The sequence below is a fragment of the Anomaloglossus baeobatrachus genome, chromosome 1, assembly GCF_048569485.1.
Source record: "Anomaloglossus baeobatrachus isolate aAnoBae1 chromosome 1, aAnoBae1.hap1, whole genome shotgun sequence".
Lineage (NCBI taxonomy): Eukaryota > Metazoa > Chordata > Amphibia > Anura > Aromobatidae > Anomaloglossus > Anomaloglossus baeobatrachus.
In genome coordinates, this window is record NC_134353.1 from 651668246 (window position 1) to 651679304 (window position 11059).

The window sequence follows — 11059 nt, forward strand, 5'->3', positions numbered from 1 at the left end:
AAAAAGAAAAGGAAAATGCAAAATCCAGCTGGGGAAATCCTGATTACAACATTCCAAAATTTATTGCATTAATTAAAAATCCAACCTAATTTTAGGTTGAATCACATATATAGGCTAAAATTCTTTGCGAACTCAGTGTTTCGGTGGTTTGTCTTGGTAAGGTATAGAAAGTGCAATGTTGCTAATTTATAATGAAATCCTATATCAAGTGTTGCTATGTAAGCAATGAGATAGCACTAATATAAAATTAGTATCTAAGATGAATTAAGAACAGAACTATAAGGCTGGACTCATACGAGCGTATGGCATCCGATGCAACAGCATCAGATGCGATATGCTAATGACCCCCGGCTCAGGCTCTGCTGTGAGCGTGAGCCGAGTGTCAAGCGACTGTGACCCGATCTTGCAATCGGGTCACAGCTGCGAAGCTGAGGGCGGGCGCTGTGGAGGAGAGGGAGGGGCTAATCCCTCCATCTCCTCCATTGTCAGCCTGTGCGTATAACATCCGAGTGCAGTCCGATGTTTCTCTCACATCCATTCACTTGAATGGGTGCGAGTGATATGGCTGTAGCAGAAAATCGCAGCATGCTGCTACTTTTCTCTCATCCAGATTCTGGATGCGAGAAAAGCTGACAAACTGCTCTCCCTCATTCACTAACATTGGTCATAGTGTAATGCGAGATTTTCTCACATTGCACTCGTCCGATTTTCACGCTCGTGTGAGCGCTCCCTTAGTGTTATTAATAACCATGAGTACAAGACACTATTTATAGTATATAAAATTAATTTTTGTAATGGTAGGTAAGATCACGTTGTACATTTATCCCATGGGTACTCGTGTTTCCAACCCCAAGGTCCATTGACTTTTTCATTATTTATAAACTTCAAAGTAGAACAATCTCTATTATATACTTGTACAAAATGTTTCAAAATGGCTGAGATGGTAACAGCTAAGGAATTAAAAGTAAAAGTAAAATGTCTTCTTATTCTAACCTTAAGGGGACCTGTTGTGCAATCGACATATTAAAGTCTTATTATTTCTATGTCATTGGCTATTTCCCAAAATCTGATATGGGATTTCATCATAAGTTAGCAACATTGCACTTCTGTAGTATACCATGACTAAGGCATACCACGGAAATGCATAGGTATACTAAAAATCTTTTTCAATATGTGTGCTCTCTCCTAGAATTATGTTTGAGTTTTAATTGCTGTAATAAAGTTTTACATTTTTTGACTTTGTAAGGGGGGTCAGCGCTATGCCCACCCCCTGCAGAAGTAGCCGGCACACTGAAGGTTGATGTCTAATGTTATAATAAGTAATGTGTATTGTGTAAGTGGTCACCAGGTGGCAGTGTGGCTCAGGGACAGCAGTCCTGGTACCTGGGTAGAGAGTTCAAGGGTTAAGAAAGAGGAGGAGAGCAGCTATAAAAAGCACAGTAGAAAGGAAGAGAAGTAGGAGAGTCCCTTAGTAGTAGTGACAGATAGAAGCCCCAAAATTGTTGATTCTAATCCTAGGGGTCACCACTACGATCGTGGACACGTGGAATCATGTGCGGAAAGGATTGGCGAATTGCGTCCCCAGAGGCGGGGTATAGTTCGATCGGTCGGGGGAAGGCGTCCGTATTCTCCTGGATCGAAAAGCCGAAGATTCCCTCTGCGAGACCGAAAATCAGTTGTGCCCTCAAGGAGAAGGGTATGTCTTATTCCTGGCTTGAACAAAGACGGAGGAGTGCCGTCATGTGTTTTCCTTCATATGCGCAAGCAGTCCCTGTGGGTGGGATGGAGCGGCCAAAAAGACTATATGATTGGGTCCCTGCTAGAGTGACGTTAGACAGAGGGATGAGAGGCCCAGTGGTGTCTTATAGATCCCAGGTGCCAGGAGGACGGTCGGCCATTAAATTCAATACTGAGGAGGAATCGGGAGGGAACCCCTATGGGAACACAAACAGTGCCCGTGTAGTGAAGAGGGGAATTGTAGCTGTGAATGCTATTGATGTGGAGAGACCAATGAAAAAAGTGGTGAAAAGAGATGCTGTATCCATTGAGAAGAAACCAAGTAAACCAAGTAAAGTTCTGTTGTTTAATGAGAGAACTGTGTTGCAAACTTTCTTGTCCCAGCGTGAAATTGAAATCCAGAGTGACTGGTGTAGTGGACATCCTTTAAGTGGTGTTGTGCCGTGGAGGCATGGGGTTAACGATCGGCTGTGCTGCTGCTGTTGACCCCTGAACACACAACTACCACTGTCTGCCCCATGCCCGCTACAGACTTAGAATTTCCACAAACAAATTTTGGACTTTTCTTTGTTTCTCATAGACTCATAGAAAGTGACTTCCAGTAAATACAGAAACGCTGTGAGCCAGCTAGTTTCAACTGCCATCACATATTGCAGAACAGGACCAGAAGAATAGCAATGCAATCTAACAGTGATCAGGGTATTGCATATTCCAGTTCTATATGGTAACAATACAATAAAATGTAATAAGATTCATAGAAAAAATAAAAGTAAATTCCAAAAAAATAAAACAAAAAAACAAAGCAAACTTATTTTTCTTCAATCAGAAAATGCATTCCAGAACCAGAAGTTTACATACACTATCTAAACAGACACATCTGCATGTTTTGATCACTATCTGACATGAAATCAGAACAAACCGTTTCCGTTTTAGATCAATTAGGAACCAAAATTATTTATATTTGCCAAATATCAGAATAATGAGAGAGTAAGAATGTTTTAAGGCCTTTTTATTACTTTGTGAAAAGTCAAAAGTTTACATACATTTCATTAGTATTTGGTACCATTGCCCTTAAACTATACCTTCCACAAGCTTCTCACAATAGTTGGTAGGAATTTGGGCCTATTCTACCTGACAAAACTGGTGTGACTGAGCCATGTTTGCAGGTCGCCTTGCTTGCACCTGCCTTTTTAGCTTTGCCCATAAATTTTAAATAGGATTGAGATCAGGATTTTGAGATTGGCACCCCAAAACATTGACTTTGTTATCTTTCAGCCACTTTATAACCAGTTTGGCAGTATGCTTTGGGTCATTGTCCATTTGAAAGACCCATTTCTGCCCAAGCTTTAAGTTTCTGGCTGATGTCTTGAGATGTTACCAGAAGTATTGCTACTTAATCTTCTTTCCTCATGATGCCATCTATTTTGTGAAGTGCACCAGTCTCTCCTGCAGCAAAACAACCCCACAGCATGATGCTTCCACCACTGTGTTTCACAGTTGGGATGGTGTTCTTAAGCTTCTAAGCTTCTCCCTTTTTCATCCAATAGTAAGCATGGTCATTATGGCCAAACAGTTCAATTTTAGTTTCGGCAGCCCACAGGACATGTCTCCAAAAATTTGTTCCTGTGTGCATTTGCAAATATTAATCTAGCTTTTTTCTCTTTCTTTTGGAGTAATGAATTATTCCTAGCAGAGGGACCTTTCAGCCCTTGTTGATACAGTACTCGTTTCAATGTTGATAATGACACAATCTTACCAGCTTCCGCCAGCATCTTTACAAGGTCTTTTGCTTTTGTTCTGAAATAAGTTTATGTGGCAATACTAAAGCAACACCTCAAGACATTAACCAGGAACTTAAAGCTTGGGCAGAATTGGGTCTTCAAAATGGACAATGACCTGAAGCATACTGCCAAACTAGTTACAAAGTGGCTTAAGGATAACAAAGGGAATGTTTTGGAGTGTCATAAAGCCCTGATCTCAATCCTATTTCAAATTTATGGGCAAAGCTGAAAAGGCAGGTGCAAGCAAGGCGACCTACAAACATGGCTCAGTTACACCAGTTCTGTCAGGAGTAATGGGCCCAAATTCCTACCAACTATTGTGAGACGCTTGTGGAAGGATATCCAAAAAAAAATAATCAAATCTTTATTTTTATATAGCGCTAACATATTCCACAGCGCTTTACATACATCAGGAACACTGCCCCCATTGGGGCTCACAATCTAAAGTCCCTATGTTTGACACAAGTCATACAGTTTAAGGCCAATAGTACCAAATACTAATGAAATGTATGTAAACGTTTGACTGCAAAAACTAATAAACATGTCTAAAAAAAAATAAATGTTCTCTCTCTCTCATTATTCTGGCATTTGGCAAACATAAATAATTTTGGTTCCTAATTGACCTAAAACGGGAAAGGTTAAGGCTATGTGCGCACGTTGCGTACTAGCCCTGCAGAAATTTCTGCAGCGATCTGAAGAGCACACGTGCGCTTCAAATCGCTGCAGAAAATGTCCGTAGAGAAAAAAAAAAAAAGCCGATTCCATGCGCTCTGCCTGCAGCTCCTGCCATAGACAGAGCAGGAGCTGCCGGCAAAGCGCACGGAAGAAGTGACATGTCACTTCTTAGAACGCAGCGCTTCGGGCAGCAGCCGAAGCGCTGCGCTCTAAGACGCCACGTGTGCACGGCCCAGGGCCGGCTCCAGGTTTTTGTGGGCCCTGGGCGAAATAGTCTCAGTGGGCCCCATCCACACATAGATATGCACAGATACATACACATACAGGCATACGTACGCATACTTATTTAAAGAGAAATTCACAAAAACACATAAATAGACATAAATCTAGACACAGTCATATACACTGACATGCATAGATACACATCATACATGCGCACACACACACACATTATTTTTATATATTTATCCTGTATATATATTTCTAATATTGGGAAGCCGGCAACAGCCTCATTCACCTCCCGGCTTGTCTAACAGACATAGCCGCACATAGAGCACACTAACACTGCTGTATATACATCACAAGAGAGGCTGGGGACAAACACATTACTGGGGGAATGTATATTACTGAGGAAAGGGATATACAGCAATGGGGGGCATACAGCTCTAGAGGAGGGCAGTGACTGAGGTGGGGGGGACAAACAGCTGTGAGGTGGGGGGTGACATGCAACTCTGGGGGTATACAGCTCTGGGGTGGGGGGGGACATACAGCTCTGAGGGGGTATACAGCACCTGGGTGGAGGGAACATACAGCTCTGAGGGGGTATACAGCACCTGGGTGGAGGGGACATACAACTCTGGGGGTATAGTAGTTTGCAGCCCCCATATTGTGTTATGAAGTTTCATAGTTTCATAGTTTTTAAGGTTGAAGGGAGACTCTAAGTCCATCTAGTTCAACCCGTAGCCTAACATGTTGATCCAGAGGAAGGCAAAAAAACCCCAATGTGTCAAATAAGCTCCAATGGGGAAAAAAATTCCTTCCTGACTCCACATACGGCAATCAGACTAGTTCCCTGGATCAACACCCTGTCATAAAATCCAATATACATAACTGGTAATATTATATTTTTCAATTAATGCGATCAGGCTCTGCTTAAATTTTACTTGTGAATCCCTCAATACAACATCATACGGCAGAGAGCTCCATAGTCTCACTGCTCGTACAGTAAAGAGTCCTCATCTGTGATTATGATTAAACATTCTTTCCTCAAGACGTAGCGGATGCCCCCGTGTTCCAGTCGCAGGCCTAGGTGTAAAGAGATCTTTGGAAAGGTCTCTGTACTGTCCCCTCATATATTTATACATTGTGATTAGATCCCCCTAAGCCTTTGTTTTTCCTAACTAACTAACCCCAAGTTTAATAACCTGTCTTGGTATTGCAGCCCACCCATTCCTCTAATAATCTTGGTCGCTCTTCTATCTACCTGTAAGATTATGCTATTTATAACCTTCTATACTTTTGCTAACAAGAAATGCATCCATTCCTCTCTTAAATTCATTCAGTGAGTTGGCCATCACCACTTCCTCAGGAAGAGAGTTCCAGAGCCTCACTGCTCTTACCGTGAAGAACCCTCTTCTATGCTGATGTAGGAATTTTCTTTCCTCCAATCGAAAAGAATGCCCCCTTGTTCTTGTCATAGTCCTTGGTACAAACAGATCATGGGAGAGATCTCTATATGGCCCTCTGATATATTTGTACATATTTATTAGGTCTCCCCTAAGTCTTCTCTTTTCTAGAGTAAATAGACCTAATTTTGATAACCTTTCCGTGTATTGTAATGCACCCATTCCATTTATTATTTTAGTAGCCCGCCTCTGAACCCTTTCAAGTTCAGTAATGTCTTTCTTCAGCACCGGCGCCCAAAATTGCACACAATACTCCAAGTGTGGTCTGACTAGTAATTTGTACAGAGGGAGAATGATGTTTTCATCTCGTGCCCCCAGACCTCTTCTAATGCATCCCATCACCCTATTTGCTTTGTGGCTGCTGCCTGACACTGGGCACTCCAATTTAGATTCTTATTCACTAAGATGCCTAAGTCTTTTTCCATGTCTGATTTCCCCAGCAGTTTCCCATTTAGTAAGTAATCGTAGCATCTGTTTCTCCTTCCCATGTGCATAACCTTACACTTATCTGTGTTAAACCTCATTTGCCATTTTTCAGCCCAATTCTCCAATTTACTCAAGTCCATCTGTAGTTGCAAACTGTCCTCCTTTGTGTTAACTACCTTACATAGTTTTGTATCATCTGCAAATACTGATATTTCACTCTGTAAACCATCCACCAGATCATTAATAAATATATTAAATAGTAGGGGGCCCAATACAGACCCCTGTGGCACCCCACTAGTAACCCTGGCCCAATCTGAGTATGCACCATTAATAACCACTCTTTGTTTTCTACCACTAAGCCAGCTACCTACCCATCTACACACATTTTCACCGAGCCCAAGCTTTCTCATTTTACTTAGCAGTCTTTTATGTGGGACAGTGTCAAATGCTTTACCGAAGTCGAGATAAATGACATCCAATGATTCTCCTCGGTCCATGTGAGAGCTTACATCCTCATAGAAGCTGATCAGGTTAGTTTGACAGGAGCGATCCTTCATAAATCCATGTTGATATGGAGTTAAACAGTTATTAACATTGAGACATTCCATAATAGTATCCCTTAAAAACCCTTCAAACATTTTACCCACAACAGATGTTAAGCTTACCGGCCTATAGTTTCCAGGTTCCCTTTTGCACCCTTTTTTGAATATTGGTACCACATTTGCTAGCCGCCAATCCAGTGGAACAGACCCAGTTTCTATAGAGTCTTTAAATAAAAGGAATAGAGGCCTGTCTATCACATTACTTAACTCCCTTAATACCCGAGGGTGAATGCCATCAGGGCCTGGTGATTTGTCAATTTTAATGTTACTAAGTCGGTTCTGCACTTCTTCCTGGGTTAGGCAGGTCATACTTAATGGGGCATTTACATGATCACTCTGCATTTCCCCTGGCATATGCTTTTCCTGTGTGAACACAGTTGAGAAAAAAGTATTTAAAACATTTGCTTTTCCCACATCGCTTTCTATGATTTTACCCTCATTATTCTTTAAAGGGCCAACACCATCAATTTTAATCTTTTTTCTGTTTATATAATTAAAGAATAGTTTGGGATTTGCTTTGCTTTCCTTAGCAATGAGTCTCTCAGTTTCTACTTTTGCTAAATATATTTGTTTTTTACACATTTTATTTTTTTCTCTATATATTTTTAATGCTTCCTCGCTGCCTTCTTGTTTTAGCTTTTTAAATGCCTTTTTCTTATTATTCATTGCCCCTTTTACATCCTTATTAAGCCACATTGGTTTTCTCCTGTTCCTAGCCCTTTTATTTCTGTATGGTATGGCTAGCTCGCAGTGGGTGTTTAATACCGATTTAAAAATTTCCCACTTATTTTCTGTGCTCCCATTTTTAAGGACATTGTCCCAATCAATTTGGCGAAGATCTTCTCTAAGTTGATCAAACTTTGCTTTCCTGAAATTCAGCGTTTTTGTAACCCCCCTCCAAGGCACCTTACTAAAGGACAAGTGGAATTGTATTATATTGTGGTCACTATTCCCTAGGTGCCCATCCACTCGTACGTCTGTTATTCTATCTGGCCTGTTGCTTAAAATTAAGTCCAGAAGGGCTGCCCCTCTAGTTGGGCCCGGCACAAGTTGGGACAGATAATTATCCTTAGTTACTGACAGAAACCGGTTTCCTTTCTGAGATACACAGGTTTCAGTTTCCCAGTCTATATCGGGGTAATTGAAGTCCCCCATAATAATCACCTCATTGTGATTTGCTGCTTTGTCTATTTGTTTCAATAATACATTTTCAGTGGTTTCTGTTATATTTGGTGGCTTATAACAAACCCCTATGAGGATTTTATTAGTTTTCCCTCCTTGTATCTCCACCCATAGAGACTCCACCTCTTCATTTCCCTCTTGAATATCTTCTCTTAGTCTGGGCTTTAAACTGGACTTTATATATAGACAGACTCCACCCCCTTTCCTTTTTTTACGATCCCTCCTAAACAATTCATATCCTTGCAGGTTAGCCGCCCAGTCATAACTATCATCTAACCATGTCTCAGTTATTCCTACTATGTCGTATTTCTCCTCATACATTACCAGCTCCAGTTCCTCCATCTTATTGGTCAGGCTTCTTGCATTGGTCAGCATGCAGGAAAGAAGTTTTGCTCCCCTTTTCTCAGCTTCCTTCTTAGTACCCTGTCTTGGTTCCTCTTTACGGCATCTAGTATCCTTGATTAGTTTGTCCTTCTGCTGCATGTTCTTGTCTGCTGTTTTTTCTCCCATCCCCTCTTCTTCTAGTTTAAAGCCCTCCTGATGAGTGTGGTAAGCCTTCTGGCGAACGTGTGTTTCCCAGGTTTTGTGAGGTGTAAGCCCCCATTGTCCTCCATATAGTATTATGTAGCCCCCATATGCACTATGCAGCCCCCATATAACATTAAGCAGCCCCCATATAGCACAATGCAGACCTAGATAGCATTAGGCACCTTCATGTAGTATACAGCCCACATATAGCACAATGCAGACACATATAGCATTAGGCACCCTCATGTAGTATACAGCCCACATATAGCACAATGCAAACACATATAGCATTAGGCACCCTCATGTAGTATACAGCCCTAAATACCACAGTGCAGAGCCAGATAGCATTAGGCACCCTCATGTAGTATATAGCCCCTATATACTACAGTGCAGAGCCAGATAGCATTAAGCACCCTCATGTAGTGCAGAGCCCCTATATAGTACACTGCAGAGTCAGATAGCATTAGGCACCCTCATGTAGTATACAGCCCCTATATACCACAGTGCAGAGCCAGATAGCATTACGCACCCTCATATAGTACACAGCACCTATGCTATATAGCACAGTGCAGAGCCAGATAGCATTAGGTATCCTCATGTAGTACACAGACCTATATAGTACAGTGCAGACCCAGACAGCACAGTGCAGAGCCAGATAGCATTAGGCACCCTCATGTAGAATACAGCTTGTATATAGCACAGCCTGTATATAGCACAGTGCAGAGCCAGATAGCAATAGGCACCCTCATGTAGCATACAGCTTGTATATAGGCTATATACAAGCTGTATGCTACATGAGGGTGCCTATTGCTATCTGGCTCTGCACTGTGCTATATACAGGCTGTGCTATATAACATAGCACAGCCTGTATACAGCACAGTGCAGAGCCAGATAGCATTAGGCACCCTCATGTAGAATACAGCTTGTATATAGCACAGCCTGTATATAGCACAGTGCAGAGCCAGATAGCAATAGGCACCCTCATGTAGCATACAGCTTGTATATAGGCTATATACAAGCTGTATGCTACATGAGGGTGCCTATTGCTATCTGGCTCTGCACTGTGCTATATACAGGCTGTGCTATATAACATAGCACAGCCTGTATACAGCACAGTGCAGAGCCAGATAGCAGTAGGCACCCTCATGTAGAATACAGTGATTAATACTCAGTGGCGTAACTAGAGTTTGATGGGCCCTGGTGCAAAATTTGGACCGGGGCCCCCCTCCACGTACACCGAGACTTAGGGTACGGAATAATGACACTGACACTTGGGGTACAGGATAATGACGCTGACACTTGGCTCTTACCCTCAGTACCCTGCTTTCCCATGTTCTGATATCCATCTTGTCCTCAGCACCCAGCTTCCCCATGCTCTGCTATACATCTTTCCCTCAGCACCCAGCTTTCCCATATCAGTGCATGGGAAAGCTGGGTGCTGAGAGATGTACAGCAGAGCATGGGAAAGCTGGGTGCTGAGGGAAAGAGCCTTTTTCCCTCAGGACAAAACATTTCCATCCCATACTTGTATCTTTGTCCCCCCTTGTATATAGATCTCCAAATACTATAATGGCCCCCACATAGCCTTCCGTATAATATAAAGGGTCCCACATAACCCTTGATATATTAGAATGCAAAAGACCAGAAATTTTATGTAAGGGGGTACTCACAATTATTGACCAAGAAAAAAACCCCTTAAAAATACATTTTATTAATTCAAGTTAAAACAATCCCTAGACAAACACACATAAACAGGACAGACAATCCCAAATTCGCCAAGGTCCAGTGGGACCCCTCTGTAGACCTAACAGATAGGAGCAGGCAAATAAATGGGATAAGTCAGATTGTCCCTTAATGAACAATTAATTAATGCTGTATCTTGATAAATCCAATATTGTGAAGGAGTACCAGAGAAAATAATGGTGCAACCAGGGTATGGCCCAAATTCCCTTCAAAGGCCCTGCCTAGCCGCGGAGGTTGGCACCCTAAACCTGGACGCAATGGCGCCCCCGCTCAACGATGACTCACCCTTCTTTCCCTCTACTGATCTCATGTGCAGCTAATCTGGGAAGAGGGGGGAGTGTGGGGAGGTTGCACCAAAAAGCTACTCAAACAAATGAGGACTCAAACACACATATCAATGATACAGTAGGTATTCCATATTATAGAGTGTTAAAGTGGACCAGATCATCAAAAGGGATCACTTTCAATATCAAAGTACAATTTTGGATCCTAAGTGCTAAAAATTCCACTAGCATAAATTTTGTAATTGTCCAACAGGCTTCTAGTTGGACAGATAGATACAGTGAAGTACATTAATGCCTAAATGATGTATTACATACAGCTTCTGTGTACAATAACTAGATCACACGATGGATGCAATCCCCATGCTGACAATCAACAAAACGGAGGCATAAGACTCTTTAAATAAGGTCACCAAAAT